Source organism: Diplotaxodon limnothrissa, linkage group LG23 (genome assembly GCF_057381915.1).
Source record: "Diplotaxodon limnothrissa isolate DT_005_m linkage group LG23, D_limnothrissa_male_GT1.1, whole genome shotgun sequence".
Taxonomy (NCBI): domain Eukaryota; kingdom Metazoa; phylum Chordata; class Actinopteri; order Cichliformes; family Cichlidae; genus Diplotaxodon; species Diplotaxodon limnothrissa.
In genome coordinates this window covers 32953027-32972077 of record NC_140617.1, presented here as the reverse complement: position 1 = coordinate 32972077, position 19051 = coordinate 32953027, and positions in this window count along the sequence as shown.

Sequence of the window (19051 nt, the reverse complement as noted above, 5' to 3'; positions counted from 1 at the left end):
AGCACATCTGTCCTGCGTGCTGCACAACAACATTGAATATTTAGTATTTACTGCTGTTTACACTTAGCTAGATTAATGCGATGGTGTTGTGTTTAGTATGTTGCTTTGTTTTTTTTTGGTTTTTTTGTCTTTTTTTGCTTGTTTTCTATTCTTCTCTCAACAGGTGATCCAGGAGATTTTTATTTTTTTTCTCCCCCCCTTTCTCACTGTCCCTCTCCCCTTCTGTTTTTCCTTTCCTTCCTCTTTCTTTCTCCCTTTCCTATCTCTCACTCATGTCTGTCCCGTCTGTAACATCTGAAAATAAAATATAATAAATAATAAAAACAAAGATCGACCAAATGGACCAATACGGCAATGCCACGATGATCCATTTGGCAAAGTAAATCCATTGGGTATCCTTGTTGGTCTTCAGACAACAATTCTGATGGCTAAAGAACCAAATGGGACAGGCGAAAAAAAAAAAAAAAAAAAAAGTGACAAAAACATTAGTGTCCGTTGTGCGTGGGAAGAAAACTTCTTTTTACAGCGAAAAAAAAAACTAAACTTCCAAGCAAGCACCGAGTGCACTATGACATAATGGGAAATTCACAGAGACACTCCCGGATTCTTCCACTTACCACCGCGGCACACCTTCACCAGGGTAAACCTCCGCCTACCCAACGCCTGCGTTACAGGTGAAAATAGAGCAAAAGGACAGCTAGTCTTTGACTTTATTTATTTTCTGCTGTGTTTTACTTGCATCTATTTGAAAGAGTGAGTGTAAAAGGAAAAAATAAATAAATTATGTGCTGGAATGTGCAGAAAATAGGTTTATATATTAAACAAATTTCTTCCAGTCAGAGAATGTTGCATATAATTAAATTTAAAGTTAAAAGATTAAAACTAATAAAACAAGTTTTAAAAAGGGACTTTTCCATTTGATTACATTTTATATGATGGATTATGTAGAAAAAGTAGAATTGGGCTGAAAGATCTATCGCTTTATCACCTATTCAGGTTGTAAATCGTGTTTTTAAAAAGTAACCAAGTAACTAAGTAATTAATTACTTTTGAAAATAAGTAATCAGTAAAGTAACGGGATTACTTTTTTGGGGAAGTAATCAGTAATTAGTTACTGATTACTTTTTTCAAGTAACTTGACCAACACTGGTGATATAAGAAAGTTTTAATAACATATTTAACACATTAGTCATAAAAGCTTTAATGAGGAACTCCTGCCATGTCCAGTTTAATGGACATGGCAGGAGTTCCTGGTGGTGCCAGAGAGTTGGTGATCACTAAATACACCAAGTTTAACTTGCTGTTTTTCTTATATGCCATCTTCCTTTCTACCCCTCAGCTGTAAGAGGTTGGATGGGTGGGCAGCTATTGTGCGCACCCAACTTTGTGAATGTGATAATTCAAGAACGAGGCGAGATAGGATTTTCAAATTGAAACAATAGGTGCATCTACTACCTACTACCAAGGTCAGAGGTCACGTTTTCTGAAAGATTTGCACATGTGAAAACTTATGAAAGAAGTCATCCAAGATTTTCACATTTATACCACATGTGCATCTTTAGGCGACTGAGAAGTAGCACTGGTGACTCATAGTAATTTCAATAATACTTAATCTCACTGTAGATATTAGCAGTTAATTACTCACTGAACACTCAAGCCTTTTAATTCAGTGCAGATTTTTTTCATGAACACATTTGATATGTTTTTAAATCAAGATGTATTTCTCAGCTGGTTAAAAGCCATTTGTTGTACATAGTATTATGACTAAAATCATAACACTAATCATAATTGCAAGACTGTCATTTTTTATGATTTATTAAAAAATATGTTACACATATTGAACATTAAAAATATAACGAAATGTATTTTGAAGTCAGTCTAAATGTAGCCTGCAGACAGTCTGTGATCTGAGCATTTTATGTTGAAACCTGCTCACAAATTGAGATTCAGTCATTATGCTGTCAACATTACCAAAAGTACGGAGTCTGAAATTCAGAGTCTGACTCTTTGCATACTTTCCACTGAAAATCATCTAAATCAGTCTCAGTGGGTCGACCACTGGACCAACCACCCAAAATTATCATAGACTGTGTAATGGTGCAGCAAACTGTATTTGATTCAAGTCCACTTGCATATCAGGATGGATCCAACATGGAAAAGGATAACAGAGATTCTTTATTTAAAATAGCTCATCCTCCCAAAATTATGCTGAAATTTTTCAAATCTATAAAAGCTGAGGCCTTTCTTTTAACATTTGGCTTTAGTGATAAAACATTACATTCATTAAATACTTGGAAAGCCATTCTGCATTTTTTAGTTCAGTAACTACCAATAGCAGTAACTCAGTAAAAGTGGGTTCTCCTTCCTGCCCTCCTATTTAAGATAAATATCAAGGTCTGTCACATGTTCATATTCCTAGATCCACTGGATTCAAACGGAGGGTTTGCTCTTTACTTACCTGTTGCCATGGTGAATCCTAGTATTGGACTCTGATGGAGATGGCTTTCTTTCCTTACTCATGTATCTGCTTGAACTAACCCTGATCACCTTTTTGGAATTGAAAAGTCAGTTGTTGACCTCAGAGTTAATGAACTCTTTTAAACAGAATATTGATTACAGCCAAGCCGATATGGTCTTTGACTTGGCCCGTCCAAAACCTTCTGTTTTTCCCCCCTGAAAAAGTTATTTGTTGAGTGTGTTTTCATTCTTTGCTGTATGATCAAGTTGTTCTCAAATATTTTGAATGTACTTCTCTTTAATGTAGCAGAAGACAGAAGACAAAATGATTGCATTAGGCTTCTATATTCATTCTGCTAAGACAGTCATAAATTACATCATCAATAAAAATGATTTAGTCTGTTCCAAAACGGTGAATGGACTGGTTCTTATATAGTACTCTTCTACTCTATCTGACCAGTCAAAGCACTTTATACAACTTGTCTCATTCATCCATTTACACTCATTCATGCAAATACTTTTTTTGCTTTCTCTATGAAATGCTTTCTGTCGAACATTCATACTTTAGATAGACGCATTAGAGAGCAACTTGGGATTTGTATCTTGCCCTGCAGACTGGAGCAGCCAGTTATGTTCAGTTCAGCTTTATGTATATAATGCCAAATCACAACAATGTTACACTTTTTATTGTACCCTACAATAATAGAGAGAAAACCAAGCACTTGGGCACAGTAAGGGGGGAAAAACTCTCTTTTAACAGAAAGAAACCTCCAGTAGAACTAGGCTCGCTGAGGGCCGCCATCAGCCATGACCAGTTGGGGGTGAGGAGAAGGAGACATGACAAAAGACACTGTGGAAAAATGACATTCCTTTAAACAGTGGAATGTGATTTTTCCACCCTTCCTCATTGGAGGTCGTTCATGATGTTATGGATTATTGTTTTGGGGTCTGCTTTACTTTTCATCATTAGTCTGTCAGCATTATTCCTTGGTTTGTTGAACCTGAATAGGTCCCTGGCTTATTGCTAAGTTTGTTGGATCCTTTTAATCTCTCTGTTTTGATTTTGCATGGACTCTTGTTTGTATGAGCTTCCCACCAACTCAACAAAAGTGCATTTTAAGTTTATTCTGTCAGTAATGTGTCGATTGCATGTTGTTTCTGATAACATCCTATGGTCTGAACTCCAGACATATACATAAGAAATATGAAATTATTTAATGTTTTTTCTTCACTGTACAAAACTGGTAAAGTCTCATAAAAGTGCAATATAAATTGTGATCATATATTTGTTTTCTTTGGGTGCTATCAAGATTTACAGGAAAAGGAACACATTTGTTAGCTATAGGAAATTGAATGAACTCAGAAATTTTGACCTCAGGAATTAGAAGTGAGGACTGCTGTTATCCATTTTCTGAAATACAATAACATGATGAACAGTAGCGGTGCTATAGCACAATGTCTCATGCAACTTTAACCAAGTGCTATGTAGCTTTAAGTCCCCACCATAAGTTCCCTTTGGCACAGGCTGCTACACATGAAGGAGGAAGAGGGAATAATGATAGCAGTTATATTAGGTGGGGGAGCCTCTCTGGGCATCTGACAGAGTGATAGAGTCAATAAGGGACAGGGCCTGGTGAAATCTGTCGAAATGTGGTCGGCCAGCCTGTCGCAAGAGATAATCCCTGTAGGAAAAAAAAAAAAATCAGTGGATCCTCTTAAGAGTCTCAGCTAATGAAATCAGTGCTTGCCATCTGGGACCATTTCACATGTGACAGATGCTGACAAAGGGGACAGTCAGACCTGTGATGGTGAAACCATGGCAACTGGAAACACTAACACTGTGTAACCTTGCACCTTTACAGCAGTGCCTATTAGAGGGAGACACCACCTGAGCATAGAGCATGTGGGGAAACTGTGAGTTCATCATCACACATGTAAGGACTCTTTACATTTTTCACTGATTCCTTCACATCTGCTGTTGACATTTATGTCCTCTAACAAGAAGTGCTCATATGATTTTAATGATGTGTCAAGACACATAGAGTCTCTTTAGATAGCTGTCCACCTCGCTCTCTTCAACAGCTATCCTCTGCCTGTCTCCATTCGATGGCATACCTTCTGTGAAAATCAACCCTTTCAAAAAGTCAGTTAAGACTGGAGTCTAAAGGTTTTACTTTTCACATCCCTGGAGAGACAGCATGGGTGTAGGGTATTGTCTCAGCTGTACCCCAGTAACAAACTGATATCATTTCAGCTTGGATGGAGTCTTAAACTGAATCACGTGGTTTTTATGTTTTCACAAAGGTCAGCTCTCCACTCCAATTTGGATTTCAACTAGGGTTTGGCTGGAGATAATTGGGCATGAACCAAGGATTAAATTAAGTTCTTGTTGGACTGTAAAACTATATCTAATGCACCATCTCCTCTATATAAAGAAATATTGTCCCTAATTGCTTAAGTTGCTAAGTCGCTTCTTTCACACCAAAAAGTCTTTTAACAAACCGCTCGAAGGTTCTATACCTTGAATCATCATTTCTGTGATCAAACTTAAACACAGTTTGACTCTTAAGAAAGACTGTCTGAAAACAAGTTTCATCACCCTGCATTACAACCCTGTCCACACACACATTGCATATGGAGACTTGGACACATTGCAAGGGAGTAGTGGGTATCCTTTCACAGTTATTGTTCCCATGTAATGTTGTGATTGTGTGCTATTTTAACTCAAATCATTATCTTTTTCTAAGCCTAACCAAATGTGAACACAATGTTAAACTAGTGCAGCTGTGAAGGAAAACCAAAACATCCACGCAGGACATTTTTTTCCTTTCAAACAGTATTTGCTCTTTGCTTCTTATTTAGTGCCATCAAAAAGTGTTGAAACAGCAAAGCCAGTTTGTTTGTGCTGCTGACTATCCCCAATGTTTTTGAAATATCTCTGATGGATTTCCCCCCTTTGCTTAGCTTTAGAATGGTAAGCTTTCATCCTAAAAACAGCTCTCTGGTCTTCATTTTGGATGCTTAATGACTAAACAGTAAGTTATATTTGACACACCTGGGTAAAAAGAAACACCTTTGATGCAAAATGTGTAGTTTTGCGTAGACATAAATAGCACAGAACAAATCTGAAAATCTGGTCAAAAGGAGTACCCTCCTGAGAACATAACCAAGATGGTGGAGGTGTAGTTGAACCTCAATCCACTGTGTTTATTTTTTTACTGTTTTCAGAGTGTTTTACTAGCTTTTAGACGTGCCAAATGATCTGAATGTATATAATGGTATTGGCAAATTTGAATTTTCCATCCTCTTAATGAAAGTAAAAAAAGTAAAGATGACACAGGAAAAACATGCTTAACAATGTTATGAGTGTTGATGTTGCACACTACACTTACTCTGTTAGCAACACTTGTCTGAAATACCACAAAGACAACAAGCAGCTGATAAAAGAAGAGTCACCAAACCATAAATGAGTAATCCATGAGCTGTTGTGAGAGTAAACACATACTGTCACATTATCCAAGAAATAACTAGGATTTCTGTAATATTTTAAACAGCGTATGCTGATAATATTTCCTGATTTGAGACATTATTGTGCAAAATGTTTATCTTGTCCTGTTACAAGTAATAGTGGTCGATACAGTTTTCTCAAATCACCGTGGTTACGGTGTGCTGAAAACATCACTTTGCCAAAACTAAGAGCTGCTCTGCGCCTCTCCTGCGCCTGACTATCTCAGAAATTGCTCCAAATGTTTTTGCTGGAGTTGGTGAAGCTACAGCAGCAGTTCAGATCGATCAGGTCAGCTAGTTCGATATCAAATGTAACACATTGGAAAAGAGAGGTTATCTACCTAAACAGAACGTACTCCTTAAACTCCTTTAAATGTCTTGTTTTTGTGCTGCTCGCTGTTCGTTTCTGTCTCCCTCTTCGCTTTTGTTCTCTTCTTTTCTCAGCCCGCTTTCCCTATACTGTCCTACCTGTCATTTTTATTCACTGTTATTCTGCTTTCTTTTCTTTCTTCTTCCCTTCTTGGGGTTGTGACAGCTCTCTGGACTGCCTGAGCTGAGTATGTCAGCAGCTTACTAGTTATCTCAATTGCAACGAGGTCAGTGGTGGTCAGGATTGTGCTACAACAGCTGGGACCAGTGCTTCCAAGATCTATAAAAGCTTCCATCTCAGCAAGTATAAGGTGAGTCTCTGTGCCCTCCCCTAACTCTGCATGTGTTTCATGTCCTCTAGGTTTTAAATGAAACAGAATAGCTCATTTAAAACTTACAAAGTGCTGTACTTGTGCCTGGTTTATAGCGAGTCGGTTTAGGGGCCTGCCAAGAAAACAAGCCAGTCACACATGACTCACTGTTTGGGTACTTCAATTTATATTACAAGATTTCTTTGACGGCAAATGGTACACACATGAGTGAATCTGTGCACAAAGACATGTGCACTGTATTTACACCTACAGCCACATGCACGCTTGCTCTAATGCTCCGTACTGAGTGTTTCTGGCCGTGAAAGCTGCCTTATGGGTTCGCTGGCATAACATACAAGTGGCCGCTCTCAAACATGACTCACAAGGCTCAACAACAGAAAACAAATCACTGGTCAAGACTAAGCCAATCAGTTGCTTTGGACGTGTTTTTCTAAACATACATGAGCTTCTCCAACAAGTAAAAGCATTGATCCAGAGGTCGTTGCAGTCATTTCAAATTCTAAGGGAAAAGCTTTATAAAGCTGTCTCAATGGATATTTTGAAGCCTGGATTTGGGGGGTTGTTTTGCAGTTGCTGAAATGTGTGGAACTTACAGCTGAAGTGCAGTCTTCAGTTTAATTTTGTTCAATTTTTAGCTGTGTTACAGTTTATGGCTGGTTCACACAAGCAAAGTCAACAGGACCACAAGTGAAGTAAACACTAGAAAACATTGGTGATGATATTCCTTTATGCCAGTGAGGTTAAAAAATAAAGTGAGCTATAGTTTACTTTATGCAATTAAAAAAGAGTGCCTATTCAGTAAAAAAAGGGTAAAGCCTGCTGTTCCCTGGTGTGTTGTTGCAGCAGACCCAGATAAGAAGTAACGGGCACCACTAGACATTTGTGGGAAAGAACCCAAGCCAAGCACCAGCTATGAATATATGTTTTCCATATAAACATATATGGTAAGATATCTATCTATCTATCTATCTATCTATCTATCTATCTATCTATCTATCTATCTATCTATCTATCTATCTATCTATCTATCTATCTATCTATCTATCTATCTATCTATCTATAAATAATCTTCAGGACTACAGTAGTTCTAGCAGCTTTCCGAAGGACATCCCAGAACTCTTCTTTGGATCTTGGATGCCTTTTCTTCCATTCCCCATCAAGGTTTTCCCACATTGCTTAGCCAGGGTTTGATGTCCAAGCTCTTGTGAGGCCAATCCGAGGCTGATCATGTTCCATTGTGCATTTTATAAATCCATCTGTCCATCCATCCATCTTCTTCCGCTTGCCCTCCAGGTCGCGGGGCAGCAGCCCAAGTACAGAAGCCCAGGCCTTCCTCTACCTACCCACCTCCTCCAGGCTGGCCTGGGAACATCAAGGTGTTCCCAGGCCAGCCAAGAGATATAATCTCTCCAGCATGTCCTGGGTCGGCCCCGGGGCCTCCTCCCAGTGGGGCATGCCTCACCCAGGAGGCTCCCAGGAGGCATCCTTGTCAGTTGCCCGAACCATATCAACTGGCATATCAAAAAACCAGCCACCTTTTGGAGGAAGCCCATTTAGAGGAAGCCCATTGTATCTGTGATCTCATTCTTTCTGTCACTACCCATAGCTCATGACCATAGATGAGGGTAGGGACGTAGCTTGACCGATAAAATGAGAGCTTTGCTTTTACACTCCGCTTGCTCTTCACCACGATGGACCGGTACAGCGACCGCATCACTGCAGCAGCACCAATCCTTCTGTCGATCTCTTCTCCCGTCACTCATGAACGAGACCCCGAGATACTTGAACTCCACTACTTGGGGCAGGAACTCATCCCTGACCCGGAGTGCGTACTCCACGCTTTTGGAGGTGCTAATTCTCATTCTCACCGCTTCACACTCGGCTGCAAACCGTTCTAGAGCGATTTTATAAATCCAGGTATGCTATTACTACATTAGCAGCGTTTTTGGAATCATTGGCATGCTGGAAAATATAGCAACTGCCAAACAGATGCTTTCTAGATGGTGTTGCATGATAGATCAAAATCTGACATTTTTCTATATACTTGCTTCCATTAATTTTGACGACGAAGATTTATGCTTTAACGATTCATGAAAAAAAATCATTTCAAGAGAAATGAGGGGTGACTCGAGACTTTTGCGAGTAAATAGTTTCTGTAGTTGTTGTATTGTTTAACACACTAAAATTATAATATAATTTCAGTTTTAACAATTTTCAGATCACAGCTCTGCAACAGACTGCTGACCAGTTAGAGCGTACCCTGCCTTTTGCCCTATGACAGCTGGGATAGGGTCCAGCCATACCCCATGAGCGTGAACTGGACAGGTGGTTAAGAAAAGAGACAGATGGATGTTAAAAGGGCAACAATATATTTTACATACTTTGCTTTCCCTCTCTTTGAATGTTTATTTATTTTTTTTATTTTTTTTTAACAAATAATTGTACTTTCACCTGATGTTTTGGGATATTCTACCCTACTTTGCTTAAATGCTCATAAAAGTATCATGTATATATCTGAGAAAATCTTACCTTCCTCCCAATCAGCTAGTCAGATTTCAGATCTACACGATTTCAAGTAGTGGGTCAATACAAGTGATTGATAAAAGGTGTTACAAGCAATTTATATAACTTAAAAAAAGAAACAAATCACCTAAACTCTCAAAGTCATACTGAAATAAAACTGCATTCAACTAAATAGGCGAGATATTGTCTGAAAAACAAATAAACCGTTCCCTGTGTTAAAATGGAATATTTTGATGATCTATCTATCCATACTGACACCGTCTTTATGTGGGTATATGTGACTTTTTGGTTCCAACAATTTATTTTTTTGAGCACATCTTATAGAGAAGTTCGTCACTATTGCTTTGTTAATTATGTTTATCAAGCCGAAGAAAAACAACTGTGCTCAAAAGAGCCAGAAGAGAGTGGGCAGGTTGAGTATACTGCCAGGACTTTGTGTTCAGCAAAGTAATTGACAACACTTCTCAAATTCAAAGTCTGAAAGATGAAGTTCTGATGGGTAAGCAGTTTGTGTTTTGTTTTTTGTTCTTTCATTTTGTTCATACAGAAATGTTCCACTGTTTCAATAGCTTGTAGGATGGCTATACGAATTTCTGAAGGCATCTTTTAGAGCATTTTTATTCTTGAGTGTCAGGAAAATTGATAGTGACCAGAGAAATTTGAATACTCAATTTAGCTATACTAAAATAATATTTTTAAAAAAGGAAACTTTCATAAAACCTGGCAGTGTACAAAGTCACTTTCCACACTGATCCCTGGGCCACCATGGTTCATCAAAACAAAAAGCGTCACTCATGAATAGCAGATCTTAGCAGCATGTTACCAGTCAAGATTTATGGCCAGAGGAAGAAATGCTAAGAGATGATAACTAGAGAAAACCAGGATAAATGAGAACAGCATCTCAAAACAATTCCTATGCAGCCAATTCAAGAAATTCCCAAGATTAAGACAGACTGTCTAAAGGTGGGAAGATTGTGTGAAAGACAACCTCCAATGCTTAGCCATCAGCAGCTGGAAATAGTACCAAGGGACAGCAGATGGAGACAATTAGTGTGAGAAATGCAAAAAAGCAGCTCCATGCCAAGACAGGTTGCCAACAGTGCCACAGAGTTCCCCGTTCTCAGATCTGACAGGGATTGGATTGAACTTTATTATTATCTAGTTAGTGAATCCAAAAGGATGCCAAACAAACAAATGATACCATCTGTTAAAGAAACTACACATTAAACTCATGTGTGTTTGCCATACAGGTACAGTGTTGTAAAATTAGTGTGTCAGCATGCTGATGTTTAAAGGATCAAAATATCCATCAGGAAATGTGTATTAAATGTATGGAACATCAACAGTTGCTGAGACATTTTAGGACATACTTCTCCTAAAATAAGTCCAACATGACTTTTTTTGAGAACTACTTAAAAGCATTGATAGATTAAATAATAGGAAAGTATGTGTGCATGTTTCCAGCCAATATGTACACTGATTACCTGACTGCAGTATGTGTGGGTACATACACGTTTACCAAAATGTCTTGTACACAAGATTAAGACTGATTGTTCAATCAGCATCTAAATGATTTTTAACTGGAATCCTTCCAATCTCATAAAATGATGTTCTCGAAAAGTCCTGATAAACAGGTTTGTTCAATTTTTATATTGACAGAGTCAGGTATCGAATATGAGTCGAAATAATAATTAAGTTTTTCTAATAACTTGAAGGCAGGTGTATTCTTTGTCTGCATAAGTGTTTCTCTGGCAACTCCTTCCCTTGAAAACACTAGTTTTGAAATCTCCTCTTAAATCGAAATTGTACAAATGTTCAAAATGCCTGATGTCCTTGTTCATTTGGTCTCCAATGAAAACAAAGGAGCATCAATGGAGTCTTCAAATGACGTTTGCTGCACTTCATCTAAGATGTACCCGACTCTGCCGCGCTGGCTTAGCTCAGTCGGGTGAGCAGGCGACCATATGCCACATAGCTGAAAGTGGCCGGCCCAGGTTCAAAGTCTGACCTGTGGCCCTTTGCCGCATGACTTCCCCTCTGCTTTCCTGTCTACTTGGGGTGTATCTATCCAATAAAGTCAGTTAAAATGCCCCCCACCCCAAAAAAAGAAGATGTACCTGAATCAGCTGTACATTGTTTTGAAGACAGAAAAACAAATGGCAGGAAGATCTTGTAGACTTTCTGAGATATTACTGGTCCCTTTAGGGATATAATGCCTGTCCTTTGATTTTCAGATGGCCTTCATCTATTGCTTTCTCCTTTTTAGTTAAAGAACACCATTCCCATCAGTCCCTCTTTCTTTCTTTCTCTTCTCTTTGACTGCTGCTTTCTTTTCACCAGTGCTTTTGTCTCGGTGTCATAAGTGTTCCCTTTTGCAATCTGCAAGAGGTATGAAAACAATTTATTTTATTTTCTATCCTCTATAACTGTCCTCATCCTGATGAAAGGGAGGCACAGTGAAAACCACCCACATTAATATTTCAGGCACTCATGGGCAAAAATGGGCACAAAGCAGACATGGTCCAGAAACAGAGTGAGAGGAGGGAGGGCTGAAGAAGAGCACCAAAAAAAGGCAGAAGAGAGTGAGTGAAAAAGTAAATCATAGACTGAGAATGGCACCGCATGGAACATAAAAACATTGGATGAACAACAGAAAAGAGAACGGAGGGGGCAGAGAAGGAGACCACAGGGGTCTGGTTTGTAATAATGATTGAAGTTTTTCCACCAGGGCAGCTGGGACCAAAAAGCTTAAGTAAAAGGCAAACACACAGACTTGCTCATAGTGAAACGCTAGAGGTGGACAACTGTAAAATTGAAAGATTTTGAGAGACAGGCAGGGGAAATAATGCAGTAAAAAAGAAGAAAGGATACACAGACATGTAATAAATAAAACATGGGCCAAATGATCATCATTCATGATGACAGAACAGACTGCAACATGCTGGTATTTTCAGATTGGAGCTTTCTGGTTTGATATATGAGGAAAGGGCACATTCAGTTATATTGCTGCTCTGGTTGCAGCATATGCTTCATTTTTCTCTCTGGAAGTTATTTTGACACAAAACTTCAGTGGTGTGTTTTCATCCCATCCTGTGTTGTTGTTTTTTTTTGGGGGGGGGGGGGGGGGGGGTTATTCTACATGATGCAACATTAAGTCAGAGTTTTCCCTCTGCAGTATTTGCGGTCGGGTCCTGTCAAAATTTTCTTCCTCACTGTCTGCCTGATGTGCAGAACTTCTTAAATTATTTATTTTTTTAAATTCTTTTAAGCTTCTATTTTCTTCACTCAGCAAGATAAAAACAGGATGAGACATTTTTTGGAATAATCACTTTGTATATTTTGTGACACATTCTGTCTTATTTTCTAAGTACTACAGTAAGATTAATGTGGATATTACTAACTGGATTGGTACTACAGAACCTTTCTACTACAAGTGTCAGTCACTTTCATGTAACATTCACAGACAATTCAATGGCTGCATCAGGGGCGCCAGTTCAGTATCTGCAAAGATTGCTACAGCTGGGGATCAATTCACCAGCTTTCCAATGGGTAGATGACCTACTCTACCACCTGAGCCACAGCCACCACAACAGAACAGATGAGATCATTGAGATGATGATATGAGAACAGATGAACTATTAAGTTCAATGAAATTGTAAAAGTAAGGGTGTAACTAATGAGCGAGACTCCGCTGAGGTTCATTAGCTTGTAAACTTAGCTTATTTAGCCAGACCGTACATTCACAAGACAATTTGTAATACAACAGCCAAAGTCCCTGGGTCAAACCCAGGCTGCTGCATTGAGCTTTGTGGCATATGGTAATCAACTCAGAGAGTTAAACTGTCACCAAACGGCACAAATTTTGAACTGGACACAAAACTGACAGAAAAATTAAAAACAACACTGGGTTGTTAAATGATTTGCTGGTTACTACAAAGTCTTTTTCTTTGTTCTTTTAAGAAGTGGATCCAAAAATTAAGTTATTATTTCTTTGTCCCATTAATATACATTAATGGGACAAAGAAATAATAACTTAATTTTTCCAACACAACAGGAAAGCTTTGGAAATTAATAAAAAACCTCTTTGATGAAATTATAGATTTTCATTCATTTTTTAAAAAGAAATTGTTTTTAAATGTAATGTAATGTAAAGAGTCAAGCCACAAGGCCTTTTTCTTGATAGATCTATAAAAGATATATAAAAGGGAGTTTTTCCTTCCCACTGTTGCCAAAGTGCTTGCTCATCGGTGGTCAGATGATTGTTGGGTTTTTCTCTGTATGTATTATTGTAGGGTCTACCTTAGAATATAAAGCACCTTGAGGCGACTGTTGTTGTGATTTGACGGTGTATAAATAAAATTGAATTTAACTGAAATTGAATTTAATAGATAAGACACTAGGAGAATGGTGGATAGCAACTATAAAGTTGCATATTGTGAAACTGTACATTGTAGATCCAAATTTTACCAGTTAGGATTCTCCATAAACGCCTGTCATCTATGGAGCACACACTACCAACTGAAATTAAATTACACAGAGATGAAATATTTTACAGTAAATGCCAAAGATCTGCAAATCAGATTTAAAGCCCTTTTAATGAATTATACACATAATTTTTTTCGAATTTTTTATCATAACATATTTGAATTTGTATCGTCTTATGTATATTTAATTGTTACTGCGGATTTTTCCCCATTTTTTTTTATTGTTGGTAGTTTCATGTCTATAATGTATGTTACTCAATACCATAAAATGTTATTTTTTTGTTTGTTGTGGATGCAAAAACCCACAACACACAAGGACAATGGTTAGTTACTAGCAACAGATAATAAGCTCTCTTTGGAACACCTGCAAAAAACATTGTTTTGGAACTCTTGGAACTTTTATTTGATAGGAACGAGTCTCACACCCAGCTTTTTACAAACTGCCATTTGGGCGGGACTCTTGGCCAAATATTCTCTGTAGAAATGTTTGCCTGACTCCTGGTGCCAATGTAAGAGGTTTTCCTTTGAACATGTAATTAACATGAAGATTTATTTCTCTTTTATCTCAAACCATGATATTTTCCATTCCCTAACTAAAAAGCCACTAAAAATATAAGCCAAAACTGCCCACTTAAACCAGTGTTGAGCTTGTGTCTTTTGGTAAAGGTCTGGTGCTGCCATCCCACACACAGCCCAGTGTGGACTTTGGTGGGTTTTTATATTTTCTCATCTGACAATACTTTTCTGTTGTGCTGCTGCCAAAAGGGTATCCATTGAGAAGCACTTATGATCTAGTGTTAGTATGTCACAACCTGGGAATGGTAATGTGTGGAACAGGAAGTGGAACAAAAGAGTAACTCAAGTTTTATTTACATGATTCAAATACTGTGGTAGACACAAGTTTGCTATGAGCTGTTTACTGTTAGCTTGTCACTTCCACAGCTGGTCTGTCACATGTCTTTTTATCTACTTAACCTTTATTTATATGGTAAATGGTCTGGTTCTTATATAGCACTTTTCTACTCTATCTGAGCATTCAAAGAGCTTTACACAACATCATTGTACACCAGCACTTCCTTATCTATGCTTTTTTCTAAGTTCTTCCTATCGAATTAGATGTCTCATTCTAATTCACATGCATTCATACTGCAATGGATGCATCAGAGTAACATGGGGTTAATATCTTGCCCAACTTGGCATGCAGACTGGAGCAGGGCTGGGATCAAACCACCAGCATTCCGGTTAGTAGGTGATCTGCTCTACACGTGTCAGTGTGTAAGCCAATCTAAAAAGAAAAAGCCAGGGTTTCCAGGGAATTGCATGTAAACTGTGTGCAACTCATTACTACTTTTTAGTCACCAAACTAGGTTGACAGCTAACCCACTGATTAGCTCTGAGGGCTCCTGCTTCCTTATCCCTTTCCAATAAATCTTAATTAAATGAAATGATGTCAATTCCAAAAACAATACCTGGGGGAATGGGGCGGAGGTTGGGACACAGACACAGACACACACAAAAGCTCCAAAAAAATTGTGGGGGCTAATGTGACTGATTAGAGCTAACATGTCCTGGCTGCTGGCAGAGAAAGTCCTAAGAGTAGGCACCAAGCTTCAACAAACAAATCTGAATTGCAGACAAATTGCACTCTGCTGCCCCCAATGCAAACCGCTAGCTGTACATTAGGGTGTGGGTAATTTAGCATCCAGTTCCAACAGTTATTAGCTAGTATCACTGTGGGATGGAAGCCATAAGAAAAGACTTATGGCTCACAGAGACTTAGCTGGGAAACAAATCTGTATGTTTACATACATTATAGAAGAATAAATACAGGTAACCCGGCAGTTATAGGTCATTACAGTTTTTCTCAGTCGCTTTGGTGCGTTTCTCAGATCAGAATTGAAATTCTCATAACTATTAGTTCAACCTCCACAACACTCAGTCATTTGTGCACATCATAGTAGCAATTTCTCCTCTCTCTGAACAAACTGCAAATGATTTTGGACATGAATCAGTTGCTTCCATACATTTCCCTGCTGCTTTCTGACATTTCCATTTGCTTATGTCATGTCAGTCAAAAGTAATCATACCTATGGATGCTGAATAGTCGTTCCCAATAAAACTAATAGTCATACATCCATTGCTTGAGTCATCACACACAAAATTGTTGAACTAGTTATCACATGCCAAATATTGGCCATCTGTCAAGCAAATCCTATACCTTTCTGTATCATTGTTCCTGGAAATGTCTCCGAAATTCAACAATTGATCTCAGGTGAATTACAGCTGTCACTCATGAGGAGGCGTGTGAAAGTTTAGTTGTAACCAATGACAAACAACTTGTTCACTGTCAATTATGGATGAATCCTGTGAATCCCCAATTGGCAAGCATATATAAACTGCGCAGGAGCTAGTGTGTACCATTTCTACACTTCTGTGACACAAAATGGAAGGTCAGCACCGTGGAAGAGGGGTGAGGATGCGGGGAGGAAGGGGAAGGGGAAGAGGGAGAAGAGGCAGATATAGGCGGATTCCTAATGAAATAAGGGCTACAATTGTGGACCATGTTGTCAATCACGGCCTCACCATGGAGGAGGCTGGTCGAAGGGTGCAACCCAATATTGGAAGAACTACTGTCAGTTCAATCATTCAAACATTCCGTAGGGAAAACAGGTATGCAAACAATAATACACTGTACTGTACTGTGCCATCTCAGACACATCACATGTTACTGTACTGTATTTGCAATTTCACAAAAAGTTCACTCTGCACCACATAGGATTGTAAGACAACCTCGCGGAGGCGGAAGAGGGCCCCTTTTTACCCCACAGCAAGAAGAAGCCATTTGTGCAATGGTCATTCCAAACAATGCAATAAAGCTGAGAGAAATACAAAGCGCTGTCATAGAGAATTACACGGTATTTGGCAATATTGAATCTGTTTCAATTTCAACAATTGACAGAGTACTCAAGAAAAATGAAATCCACATGAAGCAATTGTATAAAGTGCCATTTGAACGAAACAGTGACAGGGTGAAGGAGATCCGTCACCAGTATGTGCAGGTAAAGCTAGTCTTCTATGTTCTGCACTGCAAACTGTTTTACAGTACTTCGTAGTTTCATGCAGTACACTTGCAATTCCACAGCACATACTCTACAATGTGTTTTACCAAATGCATGCATTACTGTTTGTTACTGTACACAGGCATATTGTGACATTGCATTTCTGTCTCTCTCTAAAGCGTGTACTGGAGCTGGAAGCCAGGGAAACACTGCACACATTCATATATGTTGATGAGGCAGGTTTCAATCTGGCCAAAGGCAGAAGGCGTGGAAGAAATCGCATTGGACAGAGGGCAACCACTGAAGTCCCTGGTCAGCGCGGAGGGAATATTACCATGTGTGCAGACAACGGCGTCCTCACCCATATCCCCCTTCTTGGTCCATACAATACCCAACATCTCCTGACATTTTTAGACACTCTTTACAGGGACCTAGTCCCTGAGAATGAGAGAGGTGGAGGCCAACTCAGCAAGTATGTTGTTGTCTGGGATAATGTCCGTTTTCACCACTCCCATCAGGTCAGAGAGTGGTTTGCAGCACATGACAGAATTCTGGTTGAATATCTCCCTCCATATTCCCCATTCCTTAATCCAATAGAGGAGTTTTTCTCTGCCTGGAGGTGGAAAGTTTATGACCGGCATCCACATGAGCAAATGGCCCTGCTAGCAGCCATGGATGCAGCATGTGACGACATCACAGCAGGGTCCTGCAGAGGATGGATTCGCCACTCCAGGAGATACTTTCCTCGCTGCATTGCGAGGGATAACATCTGTTGTGATGTAGATGAAAATATGTGGCCAGACAGACAGGAACGTCTGGATGTGCCAGCATGATTTACTGTACTGTTACATGTGCTGTTTATTGTTCACATTAGTGCACAGCTCTACCAAATGGGTGATTTTATGTTTACATGTATTCTACAGTGAACAAGTGACTGTAGCATATTTTTCTTTTGCACAATTCTGTAGGATTACAAACACTTCTACACAATGGAAATGTGAAACGTACGTATTCAGTGTCTCAGTTACTCCCAAGACTCCCATAACATCTACAGTGACTTTACTGCACATTTCAGATGGCTGTACAGGTAGGCCATAGTGCTGTCGTCAGCATTTTCAGGTGTCACCAATTGTTTTTGCAATGGGAAACACTGGAATTATAAACTGTCATAGTGGAAACATGACAATGCCATTTGACTATCTTGTTCATAAAGATGGTGTCAAGACTTTTCATTTTGATGGCACTGACAGTTTCATTGACATGGATACTTGCTTTTGAGGTATGGATAATCAATTCTGTGCATGTGACGTGCTTTTGCAGGCTATCCACTAGGTTTTGCAGTTTGCACTAATTGTTTTGGGAAATGCACTAACTGCTGTGCAAATGTTAATGGTGTTCTGAGGAACGCACCAAAGCGACTGAGAAAAACTGTAAATCACATTAAAAAGTGATTATAAGATGTATGTTCCTATATTTGTTTGTAGGTCTTTGACTATGGGTGACACCGAGATTGTGGAGGTTCAACCTACACAGATGCCAAGACACTCACTTTCTTCCATTTCTCTGAAAAAGATCATAGTGTCAGTGATTGGTTGAAAAGTCATCTTAAACACAAAAAGGGAGAGACAGCAGAGTTCACCATGAAGAAAAACTGGAAAAAAACAAAACCTTTATAAAGTCATGGATGAGAAACGCAGACAAAAGCTTCAGTGAATATTTATCAGTGATTTTAACACTCAGTTTTACTTCAGCGTGTTCATAATTCCACAGCGAAAGAAATATTCTGCTCCCTAGAGCACAACACCAGGGAGCAGAATAAAATTCAAAAATAAATTCAAAAAAGTAAAAAGTAAATCTTAAATCAAATTGAATTCAGAGAGGCAGAGGTCGTACGTACGCAGGAAGGCAGTGGGAGTCAGTCTAGCAAAGAACAGGTGAAACGCGTAACTCCAAAGGTCCACAAGGTCATACAGAAGAAAGCCAAGTAAACAAAGAAAGTAAATGATGGTTGGACTTATTGGAAAAAAGTGTTTCTCACAGAACAGAGGTGAGACTAATGAGGGCAGGGTATAAAGATATCATCATCACGGATACCAAAACTAAACAGGAAATGACTTGACGGAAACCCAGCAACTATAAAGTAGTTCTTTGTATGTTACCAATTCTTTTCTACAAAAGAGGCTAAGCTAAAGGATCATTAAAAGAAGCACAACAAGAACAAGAGTCTCTGCAAAGCACTGCCATGAGTGCACTCATGCTGTGTATGCATTCATACAGTATGTAGTCACCATTTAGTCTCTCTGTCTCTTGGCCAGCAGAA